This window comes from Mustela putorius, unplaced genomic scaffold (assembly GCF_011764305.1).
Source record: "Mustela putorius furo isolate JIRA1106 unplaced genomic scaffold, ASM1176430v1.1 tig00003884_pilon_pilon_pilon, whole genome shotgun sequence".
Classification (NCBI taxonomy): Eukaryota; Metazoa; Chordata; class Mammalia; order Carnivora; family Mustelidae; genus Mustela; species Mustela putorius.
The window spans coordinates 50268-72696 of NW_025422033.1; the positions used below are offsets into that span (position 1 = coordinate 50268).

Sequence of the window (22429 nt, forward strand, 5' to 3'; positions counted from 1 at the left end):
GGAATACTATGCAGCCATCAAATAAATGAAATCCTGCTATTTGTGATGATGTGTATGGAACTAGAGGGTATTATGCTTGGCAAAATAAATCAGTCTGAGAAAGACAACTATCATATCATCTCCCTGATATGAATAAGTGGAGATGCAACATAGGCGGTTTGGGGCGTACGAAAAAAAAAAATAAAAGAAGATGGGATTGGGAGGGAGACAAACCATAAAAGACTTAATCTCACAAAACAGACTGAGGGTTGCTAGGGGGAGTTGTTTTGGGAGAGGATGGTGGGGGTATGGACATTGGGGAGGGCAGGTGCTATGGTGAGTGATGGTGAGTGCTGTGAAATGTGTAAACCTGGTGATTCACAGACCTGTACCCCTAGGGATAAAACACATTATATGTTTATAAAAAAATTTAAAAAATAATTTAAAAAATCCATTAAAAAAAAACACATATTGCAAGCCCAGAGCTAATCTCATATTCAATCAAAACAGTTTGAAAGTTTTCCCCTTAAAGATCAGAAAAAAGACAAGTGTGTCCACTTTCACTACTCTCATTTGACATAGTATGGGATGTCCTAGCCAGAGAAACAAGGAACACAAAGAAATAAGAGACTCAAAAAAAAAAAAAAAAAGGAAGAAGTAAAATTTTCTTTTTTTGGATAACATGAACTTACATGTAAAAAAATCCTAAAAACTTCCCCAAAAAATTTGAATAAACAAATTTAGTAAAGCTGCCAAATACAAGATCAATATATAAAAGACAAGAATTTTGTTTTGTTTCATTTTTTTTTTAATATGGAGTGCTTCCCAGTTTTTCATGTCATCCTTGTTCAGTGATCACGCTAATCTTCTCTGCATCATTCCAATTTTAGTATATGTGCTGCCAAAGTAAGCACAAGACAGGAGCATTTTAACACTCTAATGATGAACTATCCGAAAAAATAAAGAGAACAATCTAATTCACAATAGCATCAAAAATAATAAAATACTTAGGAAAAGATTTAACTAAGAAGATGAAAGATCTGTACCCCATAAACTATGACATTGATAAAGAAATTGAAGGAGACACAAATGGAAAGATAGCTCATATTTATGAATGGTAAGAATTAACATTGTTAAAATGTCCATACTACCGAAAACCATCTGTAAATTCAATTCCTATCAAAAATCCAATGTTAGGGGCGCCTGGGTGGCTCAGTGGGTTAAGCCTCTGCCTTTGGCTCAGGTCATGATCCCAGTATCCTGGGATCGAGCCCCGCATCGGACTCTCTGCTCAGCGGGGAGCCTGCTTCCCCCTCTCACTGCCTGCCTCTCTGCCTACTTGTGACCTCTCTCTCTGTCAAATAAATAAATAAAATCTTAAAAAAAAAAAAAGAAAAGAAAGCAGCATGCAAATTTTGAATAAGACAGACTTGCTTAAGTTTCTTTATGTTCAACAGTAAAGGATACTTCCCTAAAACAAAATAGAAGAAAAATCAGCATATTTATTATGATAATTATTATTATAATGAGATTCATATTGAATTAGGGAATATATATCCTCAGAGGGGGTAAAGTAAAATGAAATTTATTTTGGTAAATGTGTCTATGAATAGTCAATACAATGCCTCAATAAAAATGAATATTACAATTTTGAACAATTTAATTACTATTATTAGAATTAGTATAAGTATAAAAATAGCTATCATTTTAGCATGGAATATGAGACTCTCATGCTCCATGCTTCATTACATCCACACAACAACTCTGCATAATAAGTATTATCATCACCATTTCATGGATGAAAAAACTGAGGCTAACACATTTAGATAACTGGTTTATGATTACATGGCTAGTAAAGATGCATCACACTAATTTAGGCTTTATGATTTCAGAATTGTACTCTTTCCACTGCACATTCTATTACTCTGTAAATACTTGGCTTGTTTTCATTTAGTTCTTTAATTTTATTCATGTGGTGATGGCTTAAAGCTTCATATAAAGGAAGCTTAAAAAATTCATTTAACCAAAATCTCCCAAGAATTAAAAATGTCATGGATCTAATGTAGACATGGATATCATTAGTTAATGGGTAACTATATATTTTCCACTCTAGTGAGATAACAATCAGAGTATTTTTCTAAGTTTTAGTCTCTGAGTGTTCAAAAGGACTTTGTTAAAATAGAAATATTTAGACAAAGGTGATCAAAAGTCTGGATCAGGTCACCTTAAGATAAATATTAGGAAACTGAGGAAACAAATGGAGATTTGGACACTGAGCTATGATATAATGAATGGTTTAAAGTATTTAGTAGAGTATAGAAAAGCCCTTTAAAGCCTGGTCTTAGCCTAGCATTGCAACTTCTGGGATATCTATCTATCTATCATCTATCTATCTATCTATCTAGATATAAATTTGAAAACTTTTTTAACTTAAAGATTTTGATAAATAGAACATAATCAGCACCATAGAAGATCTGTTTATGATAACAACCTAGCCCCTCCTCCCAGTTTGTTAATATTCTCTCTTATTTAATGTAACATTGTGCAAATATACCACTACTGATCTGCCATTATGAATGAAATAACTATAATCATCTGTTTGCATATCCTGGTGAAAATATTCATTTAGTCCCATTTTGTATTTCTAGGAATGGACCAATTTTTTTTTTATTTTTAAGTTTTCTGAATATTCTCCAACTTACCTCATATGTTTTTATTATGGGCACTGTCATTCTTTCACATTCTTGCAAGACATTTTCACTGTTGCCCAATATGGTAAGTGTGTAATAGTACGTCATTCTAGGTTTTAATTTATTTTTAATTTAATTTAATTTAATTCCAGATTCATAATAAAGATAAACAGTTTTTATATAAGAGTGGCCATTTGGATTACCCTTTCTGTAAAGTACATGCTCAAATCTTTTGATATCTTAACATTGTGTCATACTGACTTTTTTAATAGTAGATTTTCTGAATGAACTTTTAGCTGTGTAGGTCTTCTCTATTTTATTTTGAACTTGTTTTCATTTCAAAATCTTCATATTTATTATCATAATCTGCTTTTACTTTGCTTTGTCTATTATATATCTATCTTAGTCTTGCAGTTAATTTAGTCTTGCAGTCTATCTATCTATCTATTAATTTATTTATTTGCAAGCAAGAGAGAGCGAGTGAGTGAGAGCCCAGGGAGGGATAGAAAAAGAAGGGAAAAGAATATTAAGCAGGCTCCAGGCTCAGCACAGAGCCCAACTCTGGGCTCTATTTCACAACCCTGACATCATGACCTCAGCCAAAATGAAAGAAATAAAATAAAATTAAGGTGTTAAAAAAAAAAAGGAAAAAGAATTTGAGGTTTAATTAAGTGAGCCACCCAGGCACCCCTGTGGTATCTTAAATTGGCTGTCATATCTTTAAAGTTCTATAGTATCCATTTGGTTCATTTATAAAACCTTTCTCAATATCATTTTTAGTTTGTTTTTTGTTCAATTTCTCATTTCTTTGAGTAGAGTAATCAAGCCATTTTACAATCTTTATTGATCATTTTAATATCATACTTAATCCCATTTTGTCTATCAAATCTTGTTAATGGTTTTTCTTTGTGTGCTTTGTTACATTTTGCTATGTTCAAGACATTATATTTGAAACTCTTATTGAGTAGGGATAATTAAGAGCTATAATAATGGTATGGTCCTCCTTGGCAGGATTTTCTCTTATATCTGAGACTCTACAAGACAATCATACTCCAAATTTAGTGATTGACTTTCTCAGTTTACACAGAAGTCAAGGTAGGCTTCTCCTTGTGCTTTGGGGATCTCAACTTAAATTGGGGTTTTACCAAAGTCCTCAAATTTGATTGCTGCTGGATTTTGAATTTTGTTTCTCTAGTATCAAGAGTCTATTAAAAACACAGCTCAGTGTGTTTTAGCAGTTTCAAATGCTCTCATAGCTAAAATGGCTTCAGGGCATATATCTCTAGACTCTCACTGTGTTTCGTATTTTGGCACAGTAATCCCTCACTTATTTTTATAATCATTCTGATATTTTTAACTTTAAAAGCTATTTTGTCTGGATTTTTAGTTGTCTTAAGTAGGAGTTTTTAGATCACCATTACTAGAAGCAACAACAAATATACATGAAAATATCTGCAGTAGTTTATCACATCTTTATGGCTTTGAACTTCCATAAACTGAGGCATCCTTCATTAATCACTTAGGCAAACTCCACTTTACCCTTTTTAAAAAATTTTTTATTTTTTGTAAACATATATTTTTATCCCCAGGGGTACAGGTCTGTGAATCACCAGGTTTACACATTTCACAGCACTCACCAAAGCACATACCCTCCCCAATGTCCATAATCCCACCCCCTTTACCCAAACCCCCTCCCACCAGCAACCCTCAGTTTGTTTTGTGAGATTAAGAGTCACTTATGGTTTGTCTCCCTCTCAATCCCATCTTGTTTCATTTATTCTCCTTCTACCCACTTAAGCCCCCATGTAAAACAACGCAAGAATTGCTTCATTTAAGAATATGTTCAGGGATGACTCTTCCCCACTGTTCTTTTTTTTTTTTTTTTTAATTTTTTATTTTTTATAAACATATATTTTTATCCCCAGGGGTACAGGTCTGTGAATCACCAGGTTTACACACTTCACAGCACTCACCAAATCTTCCCCACTGTTCTTACCAACATTCCCACGCACTCTTTGCTACCCACACCTTGTTTATGAACTTTCATTAGGTATATCAGCGTCACCAGAATTTTGCTCTATTGTATTTTTGTCCTTTAGAGCTTTAATTAAATATTAATTCCATAGAAAGTTGTCCCTTTTCTTTCAAACCTGGGTTAGTTCTTTCTTCTCATTCTTTGTCAGAAGTTACTTTATTAGAGAAATTTACAGCTGTATTGTGACTTTGGAGCCTTTACAGTTTTTTGACTGGAAAAATCACCCATCCTTGAGATTTTTATGCAGCTTCCTAGCTGATATTATTAAGAAATCTGTTCAAAACAGACTTTTTCAGGGAGGCCTTTTCAGACCACTCAGTTAAAAAACCTCTTCTCAATCACTGCTCTTTTTAAAATGTGCTTATTTAGTTCAAATATGCATCACTATTAAAGAAAAAACAGTACGATATTTTTCTTTTTAAAGTTGGCTCACCTATTATCCCTCTCTCCCATTAAAATGATTCCTCTGGGCTGCGGTTTTGTTGTGCTCATCTTAGGCCAGGCACTCAATAAATTGTCTCTGAATGATTGAATTGTTTGACTCCCTTGCTAGATTCTCAACTTCATGAGGCGAAGGATTGTTCTATTCAGTCCTTCTTTATCCTCAATGTCTGTTATATTGCAGTCACTTACGTGACTAATGGGAAAAATCACAGAAAGAAAGAGTTAAAACGACAGAAAAACCCTGTAGGTTCAATAACACAAAGCTTTCAAAAATTATTTAGCCCAGGAATTGAATACTGGCTGCACTTTTGATTATTTTTTAAATGATATTGAATTTAATTTAAAGGGAAATACTTGAGTGGTAGAATAATAAAAAAAAATTATAAAAGCAACTTGCTCCTTAAAGTAAGAATTATATAGGGCATCTCTTCTAGAAGCAAAATTTTCAAATGTCAAACATCTGAAAGCATAGAAGGAGAAGTAAGAGTGTGAATTGTACTTCAATGCTCTTTTCTTTATATTCAGCAAACAGCTTCATTCACACCTTTCTAATTTTTTCAACTATTTGACAAAGCCTTCAGAGGAGTTACTGCTGATGACAACCATCACAGCCTAACAGGAGAAATTTTATAAAGAAAAATAATAGTATGTTTTTCCCAAATTGTTAAGGATATGGTGAAACTCTGTCGGATTCAAAGGAGGAATGTGCAATTCCATGCTAATATATAATAATAACTTATTTTAATAGTGGCTTTGAAATTTTTCAGATATATCCATTTACTGAAACCACTAACAAATAAACAACAAAAAAAAAACAGATTAACAGGGGTTTGAGACAGGAATTATCTAATCAAAAAATAGCACATGTTCACAAAATACTCAACACATATCCCAAGTACTACTATAGGTTTCAAGTAATAGTCAAAACAATAGTAAACATGATTCAGACCCTACCAGTCAAATCATAAATGGGACCTTAACTGTAAATCCTTATCTTTAGATCAAAGCGGGCAATTGGGTCCTGAAGATATATTATAGCACTAATATGTTATAGAACTTCTCTGAAATGAGTCATTTATTCCATCACTTTTCCTGCACAGCTGCTGACCCATGTTTTGGTTCCTGGAAACAGCTGCTACCCTGTCATACTTCTTAAAAGCACATATATTGATAACTCTACTCATTCCTCCATTCCTCTGTGACTGTCACTGTGTTAAAATGTGGAGTCAGCTGACTCACTTGTGGTGGTAATAAAGTAGATGAGTTTGCAAAGTATTTTGTTATTTCTAAAAATGCAAAAACCAAATTACATTGAAATCACAAGGGGTGTTTCAGGATGTGGTTTCTTGTGTAATCCACAGAGATTAGCTCCAACACATATTTAAACTCTCCTCTAGGAGCAACCTTAGTGGTAAAGCAAGAAGATAAACAGATGTATACACACCCTGGCACAAAATTATCACTTATGTTTGGCTTCCTAGTCTCCTCGTGTTACTCATTTATCTTAACTTCTCTCCGAAATCAGGGAACACAGAATTTCAATCAGTTGACATTTTTCTACTGAATTACCCAATAGTCTGATCATACCCCTAAGACTTTTTAAAATTATTTCACTCATAATCCCAAATCTGCTTTGCTTCCTCAGCTTAGTATACTGTAATTTGATTTCAAAATGAGGACAGTTGTCAGTAATGCCACATTCATTAATCTATTTTACAAGTCCATGTACTTAGAACTATGAAAATATATTAATAACATCCATTCCAATAAGCCACCCTAAATTTATTATCATGAAACAAGACCTCAAGAAAGAGAATTCAAAATCATCGATGTATATGCAATTTATTGCAATAAAGCCTTTATCAATAGACTTCCCTGTGCACATGGTGGTCAAATTGCTGGTGAAAATCAGCCAGATCTATTACAAGCTTTCTCATAGCTTCTAGGTAACCCAAGTGAGCCTTTATTGATACTGGGAAGGGATAAAGCAGGGAAGGGATAAACAGTGATTTAAGAATTGGCTAGACAAAAGTAATGACTCTCATTAAAAAGTGAGTATTTTAAAGCAAAAGAGCCTGTTGGGAATATTGTTTTATAAAATAGTGGTTTTTTTATTAACTTTTTAAAATTCAATTAGTTAACATATAGTGTACCATTAGTTTCCAATGTAGATTTCAGTTATTCATCCATAGTATATAATAGCTAATGCTCAGTACTTACTGTTATAGCTTCTTGAAAGCAGAATTTTAACCCACTGAGCCACCCAGGTGCCCTTGAAAGCAGAATTTTAGATCATATTTTCTGATTACTTCCATGTAGTACAACACTTTTCTGCTAGCAACCTTCAAAACATACTGTTTGTTAGAGGAATTTCTTTAATAATAAATAAATAGGAATTTATTTAAATTTATAAATATATAAAATAAATAGGAATTTATTTAAATTTATTTAAATATTGCACACTGTTTCATTGTTCATAAATAAGGTGATGATATTATAGCCATTAGTTGGTAGCACTGATATATCACTTTCTTTTTACTTCTCAGTGCATTCTCTTTACACAAAATAGATATATATTTTAAAAGAATCTGAATATGTGGCAAACTTTTAAAAAACGCTAAACAGTAAAGTTTATCATTTTAAGTAATCTCAATTATCTTCCTCAATTGTGATAGTATATCTTTCTATTTAGGCCAGATATTGTATGAGGGATTTGAAGAGTCATACTTTTCTAAATTTCACTTTTCCCATCTGCAGAATGCTGATCATGATCCTACAATAAAATACACTTACAATTTTTTGATGAAAATTTATTTATTTATTTTAAGATTTTATTTATTTATCAGAGAGAGTGGGCGAGAGAGCAATCACAGGCAGACAGAATGGCAGGCAGAGGCAGAGGGAGAAGCAGGCTCCCGGCCAAGCCAGGAGCCCGATGCGGGACTCGATCCCAGCACGCTGGGATCATGACCTGAGCCAAAGGCAGCTGCTTAACCAACTGAGCCACCCTGGCATCCCTTTTGATGAAAATTTAATCTGTATAGACAATATATTTGCTGTAATGCGTGGTTCATGGAAAACATCTTATTTAATTATAAGCAACAACAGTATTAGAAATTAAGTAAATGTATCTATAATATTAAAAGTTTTAACACATAATTCCAGTGCTTTGCCTTATTTTCTCAAATCCCTTTACCACTTTCACTGACAGAGTCAAATGTACTTTTTCTACTAGTAGCCAGCTCTTTGTCTTTTGTCAGAAAGATGCCCTTGTGAATTATTTATAATAGAGATATTAGCAATAATAATAATAATAATAAATAGCAATGAAAATGTTAAAAAAAGTTTTCTTAACTAATTAGGGTTCTTAGACATCAATTAGAGGAACCACCACTGGCAAGCAAATTAATCTGCAAAACATTCCCAGAATTAACAAGTCAGTCAGAGACAGGGTTGTCCGTAGACTGAAAGGTGAAGCAAAAGGACTAGGTTTGGAAAGTAGGTAAGGGCAGTGAAAAAAATGATCAAATTTTTGGGCAAAATAAATTCTTAGGTGTCCTTTCAATGGAGCCCTGGACATTAGGTAGCAGTAACTCTGGAGATTATCTCAATCCATTGGAGTCACACCGTTTATTAGCTTGCTATTGACAAAGTTATTTACAAACTGTAGAGCAAGAGGATATAATGTAGAAAACTGATGGTAATGCACAAGATTCTTGTTAACAATAATGCAAGTTAGTGATATTTCATTAGAAAACATAAATTCTATAACCCGAATATGGGCCCAGAGCACTTCTGCTGCACAACTCTGCTTATATCCCAAATAACCATGTGAACTAGTTTTAATATCTGCTTCTCTTATTAATTTTTGAATAAAAATTCTTGACACAAGTATTTTATAATTGTGTGATAATCATGCATTTAATTTCTTGGGGAACAAAACACACTTTAGCAGAACTATGTTCGTTCACAGAACCAGCCTTTATAACACACTTCTATATGTTAGAAATGATGTAATAAATGTAGAATATTGGGCACTTGTTTGGTATTCTTTGCCATATTTTGCACTATCTAAAAAGAGATCATTGAACTTGGACTGGAGTTAGTAGACATGGAAGAAAATAAAATATTACAGAGAAGAATACTCTGTGGTCCACAACCTAAATGGGCTGGGATGCCCGTCATTTGGATCCCTGTAGCTTTACAAAAGTCAATTAAATTTTTGTATCTCCGATTAAAGTTGATTCCCCAGTACTTTTTCAAACATCTCTTGTAAAGTATTGTTTCCCAGAAAAAAAGGGATTTTGCACATGTATCTGCCTTTATCTCTGGTCATGATCTCAGTCAGGATCCTGGGATCGAGCTCCATATCGGGCTTCCTGCTCATTAGGGAGTATACTTCTCAGTCTAGCTCTGCAGCTACCTCCCCTGCCCCACTCATGCTCTCTCTCTCTCTCTCTCTCTCAAATAAATAAATACAATCTTTAATTTTTTAATTAAAAATAAGATAAATAAAATAAAATAAAAAGTCTCGTCTTACTGCCCCATTTAGCTCCTTTTTTTTTTTTGAGTTGTATTTAAAGCAGCATGAGAGAACATGAGGCTCTCAAACTTAAAAAAAAAAGGAAAAAATTGAGTTTTGTTAGGATTTAAGATCTTGTCTGCTAGACAAAAACGTTGGCTTTGTCAACATGTGAAAATTAACAAAAGAGAATAAGATAGAATTCTAATAATTTTTGTAGAAATTAAAAATTTCCTCCAACCGAATTACATACATACCCATTAAGTAAATTCATTCCAATGTCCCAAACCAACCTTTTCTAATAGTAATGCATCTGTGTAAACAGGGTCAACCCAAGGAATAAATAAATATTATTATTTTTTTCCTGTCTCTTCCACAGTCACATCTGGGTATATTGGTAGCAAGCCAATTATTTATCTTATAAGACATGATATCATAAGGAAGGGTATTCTGTCCATTTGGAACAACTGAAAATCATTGTAATTTTATCTTGGTGCAGTAACTTGAGATGGCACAGTGTGGGTTATGAATATATTTTATTTTTTTTTACTGGGAAGAAGAGATTATAGAGATATTGGTTATCCAAGAGAGACTGACAGGTGTTGAGAGTTGCCAGGTCAATATCCATCTAGTATTTCCTTTAATATCAGAAAGCACTGAGGGATAGACAACAAGGAAACTTAAAAAAACATCAAATATTTTATTTTCTCTTTTCTAGTTACATTGTAACCAAATGACAAAGTATCAGTCATACAAGATATCATTCTCTTTTACCTCTATCTTTCTGCCAGAAATGTGGGCTTAATAGTGAGAACTCCAACAGCAATTTTTGGAACCGTGAATAAAAATCCATGAAAACCTCTAAGATAGTTCACTTGACTTTCTTAAGACTCTGAACCAACACCAGAAAACACTCTCTGTAGTCTTCTTGTTAAATGAAAAAATATGGTTAAACAATTTTTGACAGTCTACTACATACAGCAAAATGTAAATCTTAATTGAAATATGTCCTCTCAGCTGTGCTTAAGCTTTTCAGGTTTTCAGTCTGAAAGAGTACACCTCTGGTGCTCTGAAAGGGAAGAGAAAGGACACCCTGTTCTCCATATAAATTAAAGAAGAGAAATCTATGCATTTAAGTGGGCCATATAAAATTTATCAAGCAATTATCTCCTAACTCCTTCCTATCCAAATTACCTGATATGCTCTCCCTACTCCTTTATTCCACGTTACTGCCTTTTCCAGGATTCTGTCTCACATCACAACATGTCTTCTGTTATTTCCTTCTTGCAAGCTAGTTTTGTTTTCTCCATCTAAAAAAATCAACAATCATTGTGTGTTTCAATTCCCATTTTCCTCAAATGCATTGATTCTTCTTATCTATTACTCTTTTCTCATACTCTGTGTCTTTGTCTTTATGGGTTTTGTACTTTGCTTTTCCCCATCCTTTACTACATTATATAATCAAATCTAATAACTTCTTAGAGAAAGTTAAAAAATTCCTGCATAGCCACACCTGAACACAAAGTCACTGATTTTTAGCAAACCTATAAGATAGTCAGTCATCCATTCAATTTCTTTTTTTTAAGATTTTATTTATTTATTTGACAGAGAGAGATGACAAGCAGGCAGAGAGGCATCAGAGAGAGAGGAGGAAGCAGGCTCCCTGCTGAGCAGAGAGCCCGATATGGGGCTCGGTCCCAGGACCCTGGGATCATGACCTGAGCCAAAGACAGTGGCTTAACCCACTGAGCCACCCAGGCGTCCCTCCATTCAATTTCTTAACTGAGTCTCAAATGCATCCTGAGTTCTAACCTAAACCTAAGTTCTACTTCCTACACGTTGTTATATGACCAAATTCTTTCAGTTCAGTATTTTGTAACATTTAAATATTAATCAATTGATGCTTTGTCTGTGTATTTCTATGAAAATAATTTGAATACAGTAGACTTATTGTTATATTTATAGATTTATAATCAAAGTTTCATCAGTTGAAGTTTTTGGAAATTTCAGATATATTTGATTAACCTAAAATGATACTGCCTCAAATACCTCTGATATCAAGGCCCAACATCTGATTATAGCCAAACCTGTGGTGGATAGTTTCATGGGAAATTGCAGTTACTTAACACTGATAGCATCTCATGTTCTATCTCTCATTTTAGAATGTCTCCAACACAACCCAAAAGTGTAGGAGAGTTAATGTCCTCTGAGTACAGCTTTCAGTGAAGTGGAAATAAGAACCATAGATAAAATTGTCAGTTTTCAGATCTTCATGAGGAAAACTTAAAGAAGTTTCTCAGGACCTTTCAGTAAAAGCAAGCCTTCATTTTCTATCCACAACTATTACATCAACAGTGTACCTTTTTGACAAAGTTGCTTCTTCACTGTATCACTTTCCCATTCTTTTCTACCTTGGATAATCTCCAAGATAAACTAAAACCCTTTGTCCTACTCTTTGCTCTCAGGATAAATGGAGCCAAAAGCCTTAGATTAATATCAAGTTCTGTATGGGACCTTAGAGCTATTTCTGTCCAGATTTTCATAAACATAAGGACCTTTGAATTATCAGGCTATAATTAAGTTCTAAATGGAGGGGGCAAAAGCAAAAAGTAGTAATTTTTGTTTGATTTTTAATCATGATTAATTGACTTTATTGATTATTAAAAATACTAACACTATAAAAGTGTGGATCTTTGTAAAACAATGTCATAATGTAAGAAATAAGTTTCATAGTCCTTTTGAGAATATTAAACCAAGTGTTCAGGTGCCAACTAATTTCTTGTTTAATCCAGAACTTTGGTGTGCATTATCTTGAGGAATAGGATTTTGAAGTCCTGACAGACTAACAAAAACTGATCCAAATGTGTGTGTTTATATTTCTGCTTTTGTTGTAAAAATCAAAGTGTGATTGCTGGTTTAAAATGGTAAGACTAATAATGTTCATGGACTCTATTATAAATTTTCTAATTGTATAGGAAGAGTCCAAAAAACATATAATTAATTGATTTGCAAATCCTCAAAGAGCTACAGGATCAGGTAGTGGTACGTTCTGGTTCAACAGCATCATAATGCAGCATTTTTTATGTGTGGCTAATGGATATTTTCATGAATGTTTGCTAGCTAGTCAGCCAATACAGAGAAATATTAGGTAGGGTAATTACTCACAGTTGTGATTAATAAAATGAGAGAAAATTATCAAATGACACTAATAATAATAATCTTATAGCAGGCTAAACAATTCAATGATAATTACAAGTATTAATCTAGATTTCTTCCCTGATTATGAATCTTCTCTCCTTTATCATAATGGGAGTAGAAGATTGTCTGCAATGAATTGTGAAAACCCAGCAGTGACTTTGGCAGTGAAGGCCTCCCATCAATTTTGATAGGTTAAAATGATTCTGGTTCGTCTTGAGCAAATGTGTCAATTTTTTTTTTCTGTGTGTGTGATAAAAGAAAGAAGCAATAGTAATTTCTTGCTGTTATTCCATGGAGCCAATAAAATCATACTGCCAACAAGAGGCTGTTGACACCGTAAGTGTAGTTAACTGTCTTGAAATACTAGGCCTCGAAATAAAATTGCAATATTTCACATAACCTCTTTTTTTTAAAGAAAAAAGCAAAAAAAAACAACTATACTGCTTACATTAGGGCTCTGCTGTTGTGTAACTATTTTTGAACATGTCTACTGTAAGTGTATATATATATATATTTTCTGTACAAAAAACTCATTTAGAGATAAATTTGGATTGCAAATTATTTGGGGGGAGGCATGGTATTTGTGGCTTGTCTTACAAGTAAAAAGGACTAAAAGAAAGAAGAAAAACATTTTTTATTACAGCATATTTACATCTGTCCAAAGTACTTATTTACTATAATACTGACTAATGTATAATACTGTACACAAAGAAAGAAGTTAAATGAGTTATAATTCAGTCGAAGTATAGCTGGCCATTTTAAAACTTACCACTGAATCTTTCTGTTATGAAATGTGATATCTGGCAATCTGGTCCAGTTCGTTACATCAGGTCATTTGTATGTTCTTATTACCATTTTGATAGCATAGCACATTTTATAACCCAGACATTTTACAATGGAACTATGATGCATGTATTTTCAAAAGTATAGACATACATGAAGCTATGAGGTCAAAAAGATGAATGTCCGTAGTACCATATAGACTCAACAAATAAAAGTGTCCAAGGCTCTGAGTGAGATTTATGAATATTGTATAAGATTAGGCCAACATGTGGTTTTGATATAAATAATCTGTTCTTAAATTAGAATTACAATCGTTGAGTACAGTGTTGAAAATGGCAGATAGATTTTAGCTATCTTTGCTCACTAGGGAAAATGGAAAAATGTTTAGTTTGGTCAGATTTTCACTTAACTTCTGACAACTCTTACGTTTGAGAGAACCCTTCTTAAATAAGAATCCTTAAAGACATAACCCCTATGGCACAAGTTTTCAAGAAACTTGTTTGATGTTGTAGACAATTATATGGCACAAGTACTGTTCTAGATGTTTCATGCCAATAATATGTAAGCCATACCAAGGCTACATAAACATATAGAGATGTTCCTCAGCTTACAAGGGGGCTATGTACAGAGAAACACATAAAAAATTGAAAATGCGGGGCACCTGGGTGGCTCAGTGGGTTAAGCCCCTGCCTTCGGCTCAGGTCATGATCCCAGGGTCCTGGGATCGAGCCCCATATCGGGCTCTCTGCTCTGCAGGGAGCCTGCTTCCTCCTCTCTCTCTGCCTGCCTCTCTGCCTACTTGTGATCTCTGTCAGATAAATAAAAGAAAAAATCTTTAAAAAATAAAAAATTGAAAATGCATTTAATACCCCTAAACTATCAAATATCATAGCTTACCTTAAGCTTATTTAAACATACTCAGAACACTTACATTTGCCTGCATTTGGGCAAAATCATCTTAAGCAAAGCCTATTTTATAACAAAGTATCAAATATCACATGCAATTTATTAAATATTACACTAAAAAAGAAGAATGGTTATGTATAGAATGGTTGTAAGAATATCAGGTGTTCACCCCTGTAGTCTTCTAGCTGACTGGGAGCTGTGGCCTCCTGCCCCTGCCCAGCATCACAAGACAGCACCATACCACATGTCACTGGCCCTTTTTATGAAGACCTAAATACAAAATTCAAAGTACAGTTTGTACTGAATCACTTTCACTTTCACATCATTGCCAAATATATCATAAGTTGAATCATTATAAATCAGGAGCCATCATATTTGAAAGTTAAATCACAGTCACCCATATACACACAAAAAAGGCCTTCATGTAGGGCCATCTATGTATCTCTAAACAACATAGCATGACATATCAACAGCAAAAAATGGATATGAAGTGGACAATTGCTTTGCGTCAGTACTCTGAGCAGTAACATACATGGTCTTACTCACCTAGCAGAACTTCAGAGCTAGCTGATGGCAAGGAATTTTACAAATGTTTGCTAAACAGATTAAGCACTATTATTTTTAAATTAGTGTGCATGTCTGTTTTCTAAAGATATGTTAATTTATTTTATTGACTTATTACAAAACCAAATAATTTCCTCTTATTTAAGTGGCAGATAAATAGAATTCTTTTTAATTTAAATCAAATGGCTTTTTAGGGAAAATATACTAAAAATTCTGAAACTTGTATTGCTTATGAATCTTTTATTGGAATCCTTATCAAGTTTTACTTTTCAAGTTTTTCCTAAATAATCTTCAATGAATTGAAAATATTTCTTGGATTTTATTCAAGGCTATTAACACACAATTTCACTTTGTTAAATATATTGCAAAAATTTAAACCAAAACGTTGTGTCTTTTTTTTCCCACTACCACATCCTCCATCTACTGACTGGATTTTCTCCCCAACTAGCACATATATACTATTGTCTATCTTTAGGATAACTAAGGGTCATCTTTTGTCTTTATTCTATTCCTCGTATGCTTCTGAACTTGTTGAATTTTAATATAGTCACACCATAAGCATCACATATTTGATTCCCCTTTAAATAGTAAACAGTGCACAACCAGAGCATACCTTCAAAGCTATCAATAGACTTACTCTGATATATTATTTTTGTATTTTTGTAAATTAAAATAATTAAATTATAGAACAAGAGTTTCAGGTGGTAGGTGTTGTAAGTTTTACCCAAACTGACTTTTGTCAAACTCGTTTTTGTCATCATATATGTCAAGTAGTTTTCTCACGTTTATTTTTAGAATATCCTTGTATAATGAATATTTACACTGATATCTAGTATAAAAATCTTGCAATTTATTTTAGAAACATTAAGATATTGAAAATCAATCTATTTCCTTAATTCAATGAAGATATTTTTGACTTGTTTCCAGTACTTTCTTACTGGTTAAAAAATGAATTTGAAGTAGTCTGAATTTCATTATTATATGGCACTTTCCCTTTGATGAAATCAAAGACGATATTCTATATTAGCTATCTGAGAAGAATTTATTTTTTAAATTTTATTTATTTGTAAGAAAGAGAGTGAGAGAGAGCACAAGCAGGGGGAGCAGCAGGGTGAGGGAGAAGCAAACTCCCGGCTAAGCAGGGAATCTGTTGCAGAACTGAGTCCCAGGACCCTAAGATCATGACCTGAGCTAAAGGCTCAGGCGTTTAACTGACTGAGCCACCCAGGTGTCCCAATCTGAGAAGAGTTCTGTATGTTATTCCTATTAATATGCAGTTTAAAGTCTAGGTAATTAACTTAATATTTTAGTGGCTATTACATAGATATCACTATGTTCCAGGCAGAGAGTAAGAAAGAAATATTAAATCAACCATATTCTATGCATTCTAAATGAAAATAATTAATCAATCATAATAAATCCTTCTATTTATGCAATATCAACTTATAAGCTTTCCTCCATATGAACAATTCCAAATACCAGAATAAAGGGTCATCTAATACAAATAAAGGATAGAATTAAAGAATTCTGGTAAGCCATTTAATTTTTTAAAATGGTGTTATATTGTTGCTGAGTTGTGGTTTTCAGTTACATAATATCTGATAAGTGTAAAAGTAACATGAGTGTTACGTGAGATGAGAAATGGCATATAATTAAGATATTTTTAAAAGTACAGATAAATACAAATTTGTAAACATAGCATTATGGAGGAATAAAAATAAATGATAGCTACACACTCTAAAGTGAATAAATCTTGGAAAGTTAATAGAGAAGTAAAACAAGGACAGTGCAAAAAGTATGGTATATTTTTTATGAAGTTCAAACAAATTCTGTGAAACCATAGATGGACTTAAAGATACTATTATGTATCAAATATTGTAAAAATTAATCAAGGAAAGAGCAAACATAAAATAACCAAAGCATACAAACTTGGGTAGATACAATAGGTGTGATCATGTTCTACTTCATAAAGAAATGAGTTAATAGATAAATAAAAGTAACTAGACTTTTTAGAAGTTAATAAAACTTCACCTGTTATTTCTTAGTAATATAAAATATATGGTTTTCTAACAAAAACGTTTGTCTTAAAAATATTTAGAAATAAATTTCAGGCTACTCATAAGGTTATACTTACTTTTCCACTGAAGGAAAAGCTGGTAGTTGTAGTTGTTTGTTTGTTTTAGTCTCCTCCTAGTTTTTATTATTATAATGTGGAATGAGGAATGTTAGATTGAAAAGTGAATTATTTTATAGACAAAAATCATTACTTGATTCACCTCCTGGTACAGCAGATGGAACTCATGAAAACATGCCCTTTTGCCTTACAGAAGAGTAACAGTTATGCTTACTTCTTTTTTTTTTTTTTAAAGATTTTATTTATTTATTTGTCAGAGAGAGAGCGAGCGAGGGCGAGCACAGGCAGACAGAGTGGAAGGAAGAGTCAGAGGGAGAAGCAGGCTCCCTGCGGAGCAAGGAGCCCGATGTGGGACTCGATCCCAGGACACTGGGATCATGACCTGAGCCGAAGGCAGCTGCTTAACCAACTGAGCCACCCAGGCGTCCCCAGTTATGCTTACTTCTGAAACATACTTGGTGGTGGCCCTAAATAGTGACACCATAGTAAACATTTTGAATATTTGCAATTAATTTTTATAGTCATAGGGCTCCAAAAGGCACTGCTGGTATCTTAGCAGGTATTTCAATAAAGCTAAAAGTTGCCTGACTGTTTAAAAATATTAACAAGGCACAAAACATGGTAGAAGTATTGTCCTCAGATATTATTATTTTCCATATGCTCCTGATTCCAGACATAACAAGTTATTTTTAAAATTTTTTATAAAAGATTTTATTTATTTATTTGACAGAGATCACAAGTAGGCAGAGTGATGCAGAGAGAGAGGAGGAAGCAGGCTCCCTGCTGAGCTGAGAGCCGGATGTGGGACTCGATCCCAGGATCCTGGGATCATGACCTGAGCTGAAGGCAGAGGCTTTAACCCACTGAGCCACCCAGGCGCCCCCATGACAAGTTATTTTTGATAGATATATATACAATGTATTTTCCAGTTATAAGAAAAATGGTTCTGCATTTTAAACCTTTTTTTAAAATTACATAATTTTTTAATTAAAATTTTATTATTTAATGTTTTACTTTTCTTTTCTTTTTTTAAAGATTTTATTTATTTATTTGACAGACAGAGATCACAAGTAGGCAGAGAGGCAGGCAGAGAGAGAGAGAGAGAGAGAGAGAGGGAAGCAGGATCCCTGTGGAGCCGAGAGCCTGATGCGGGGCTCAATCCCAGGATCCTGAGATCATGACCCGAGCCGAAGGCAGCAGCCCCAACCACTGAGCCACCAGGCGCCCCAATGTTTTACTTTTCAATATACTTCTTAGAATATAAAACCTATTCCATTTTGTAAGAAGTTTACCACTTAAAAAATGGTAATTTTCTCATTGTGTCTTCCCCTCACATTGCTTTATTTTGAATAAAAAATTTCACAATAAACATAACTGATGCTTTCCTTCTGATGGTCCCTCTGTTGGTCATATTGTATATGAGCCATGACAATTAGTTTTACAAAATTTATTGATGTTTGTTGATATGTTTTATCATAACTAATTTTCCCTCCCTTCTCTAGATTCCCCAGCTTCCAGACAGGTGGACACTTCAATAAACCATACCCAAGGGATGTATCAAGTACTTCTTAGACATTCTCTCAGATCCTTGAGGTCTCATTTTGCCTAGGGATTTGTAATAGGTTCTGCCAGAGGCACCACTGTGACAACTGATGGCCATGGTCTATCTCCTGCTAAGCTCAAGAGGTTACTGGTTTCCAAGTTTATCTATACAATTAATGCATTCCAGCAAGTTCTTTTTTTTAATATTAACAAACTTATTTTAAAGTTTATATGGAGAGGCAAAGACTCACAATAGTCAACATAGTGTTGAAGGAGAACAAAGACTGAGGACTGACTTCAAAGTTTACCATAACGATGGGGCGCCTGGGTGGCTCAGTGGGTTAAGCCTCTGCCTTCGGCTCAGGTTACAATCCCAGGGGCCTGGGATCGAGTCCCGCATTGGGCTCTCTGCTCATCAGGGAGCCTGCTTCTCCACATCTCTCTCTCTGTCTGTCTCTCTGCCCATTTGTGATCTCTCTCACTGTCAAATAAATAAATAAAATCTTAAAAAAAGTTTACCATAACAATAATTGTAAGCAAGATATTGTAATACCACAGAAAGACTAGATTAAAGGAACAGAATATATATTATCAATTATATTTTATATTTAATATAAAAGCAAAAGCAATACAAGAGAGCAAAATACAATCTTTTAAACAAATGGTTCTGGAGTAATGGTGAAGCTAAATGTAAAAATATAAAATAAAAATAAAATAAAATAATAAAACAAAACAAATACAGGCAGATATCATACACTCTTCACAAAAATTAACTCAGATTGGATTATAAGCCTAAACATGAAACATGTAGAAGGTAATATAGAAGAAAATTTAAATGACCTTGGTTTTGGCAATAACTTTAGCTACAAAAGCACAAGCACGGAATTTAAAAATTTCTACTCTGTGAAACACAATGCCAAGAGAATGAAAAGGCAAAGCACAGACTATGAGAAAAAATTTGCAAAATACACATATGGCAAAGGACTGTTAAACAAAAATACACAAAGACCCCTTAAAACTCAACAATGGGGGAAAAACCTGATTAAAAATGAGCCAAAGATCTTAGCAGATAACTCACAAAAGAAAATATTACAGATGGCAAATAAGCATATATAAAGATGCTTCACATCATATGTCATCAGGAAAATGCAAATTAAAACAAAAAAGAGACACCAGTACATACCCAGAATCCAGAGCACTGACAACAGAACATGAAATGTTGGTGAGGATGTGGAGCAACAGGAATGTTCTTCCATGTCTTTTGAGAATAAAGAATGGAAAACAACTTGGCAGTTTCTTACAAAACTAAACATATTCTTGCCAGATGATTCGCAGTAGCAGTTCTTGGTATTTATCCAAAGAAGATGAAATCTATACCCACAAAGATGGTTATAGTAGTTTTATTCATAACTGACAAAAGCTTGGAAGCAACCAAGATATCCTTCCATAGGTGAAAGGTCAAAAAAAGTGTAGTACATGCAAACAATGGAATATTATTTAATGCTAGAGAAATGAATTACCACGCCATGAAAAGATATGGATATTAATATTTAATAAATATTTGATTTTAGGCTTCTACCAGTCTATCAATAGTATTAGTATATTTTAACAGTGAATGCTCAGCATTCATGAATTTACCTAATAAAATATTTTGGGTTCAATCTTTTAAATACTTCAACCTCTATGATTATATTCCTAATAATTTTGAATTGGGGTAAATAAATCTTAATTTTTTATAACTTGTTTCTTAATGCAAAAGAGCTCAATGAAATTTTAGAAAATAAAAATTTACAAAAAAGTTTAGTTTACTATTGCCAAATAATTTAAAACTTTATCTTATATTCAAATACATATATTTTTCTAAATTGATTTATATGCTACTAAAACCAAAAGCTTTTAGTTATACTAGATTTCATATCATGCAATCAATGCCAGAAAGCCATCTGGCAATGATTTGTCTTAAATAGAGTTAAGATGGGTGTTATTACAATGCAAGATGGAAACAGACAGTATAACAATTGAGTGTTACATAACTTTTCTGTTTTGTATCAAGTTACTAATCTACAAAAGGCTTTTATCGGTGACAGACTTGGGAATTTAACAAAACTTTTAAACTAGTATGTGCGACTCATTCCTAGAAAACAACACAATCAATAACACTTTATTTAGATTAAATCATGACTATTTCTCCATTTGAATAAAAAAGGTAGCAACCCCAATAAGTTTATTGAACATGAAAAGTTGAAATGCTGTAATGCTCCTAAGGAATTAAATGATCCAGTCATGAATTACAAAAAAAAGGATATAAATTACCAAAGTGTTTGTATAATTGTAATGTACAACGGCCCATTATCGTTCAATAGTGTAGGCTTGCACAAGAACTCTATAAAAGAACTCCACTTCTAAACTGTGGAAAATATGTTCCCTTTCCCCCTATATACAACTATTAAGCCATTCATTTAGCTTTTAAAATATCCACTTAATACAGGCTTTTTACTCATTTGAACAGGCAGCAGGGCTCTATTCTTATTGCTTACATCTGAAGGATAGACTTCTAGCGTAAGAGGGAAAGCCCATAAAGGAGCCCAATAATAACAACAAAATACAGTTTAGTGAGCCCTTACAATCTGCCAGCTACCTTTCTGAGAATACTTTAATTAATAAAACATATAAAATACCTGACCACAAAGAGTTTATATTCTTTTGAAATATAACAGTGAAATAAACCAATAATAGAGGGGCATCTCGCTGGCTCATTCCATTGAGTGACGGCCTTTGGCTTGGGTCATGATCTCAGGGTCCTGGGATGTAACTCCACAGCAGGCTTTCTAGGCAGTGGGGTGTTTTCTTCTTCCTCTGCGCCCCCTCCCAATTCTCTCTCTGTCTCCAATAAGAAAATAAACCAGTAAAAGAATAATGATTGATGGTTGATGGAGATAAGTGTTACAAAGAAATACAAGAAAGGTAAAAGCCATTGGAGAATGCTGGGATGAAAGTTAATTTTATTTTGTGTTGGGTGGTTATATCTCATTTATGAGATGTTATTTGCACAAAGACCCAGGAAGTGAAGGAGGGTGTTATACAAATATTAAAGGAAAAGATTGCTCTAGGCAGAGCAAGTTAGTATAGAGACTTTGTGTGAACAGCTTATCTGTTACTTTTGAGGAAAAGCAAGGAGGTCATAGTGGTGGAGAGAGGAAGAACGTATTGATGTATGACCTTCTAGTACATTGAAATGCCTTCAGTTTTTATTTAATATGAAAGGGGAAGATACCAAAAGATTTTCAACAGCAGAATAAAATCATCTGACTTGATTTTTAGGTTAAGTTGCTGTACCAAAATAAATTTGCAGGGAGAAAGGAGTGCAGTATGTGTGGAAGTGGGGCTATCAATCAAGTCAATAATTCAGGAACATATGATGGTGTTTTTAGCATGCTGGGTGGTAATAGAAGTTGTGAGGTATGGTTTTCATTTTGTATATATTTTGATGGTGAATATTCTAGTGAACAGGATGGGGTATGTGGAGGACAGACAATATCAACATTTATTTTACCTGCACAAACAGAAGGGTGGAGTCTTCATTCCCTGACATGGAGAGAACTCTGAGTTCAAATGTTCTTTCTGATTAAATG

The 22429-nt window shown here is 33.6% G+C and overlaps 1 non-coding gene across 1 annotated transcript; it reads right to left on the bottom strand.

The window, feature by feature from the left end:
• Positions 1–786: 786 nt before the first annotated feature.
• LOC123388151 lies at positions 787–893 on the bottom strand. Its single transcript, XR_006602709.1, has one exon. It is a non-coding gene; the product is annotated as a U6 spliceosomal RNA (small nuclear RNA).
• Positions 894–22429: the final 21536 nt, after the last annotated feature.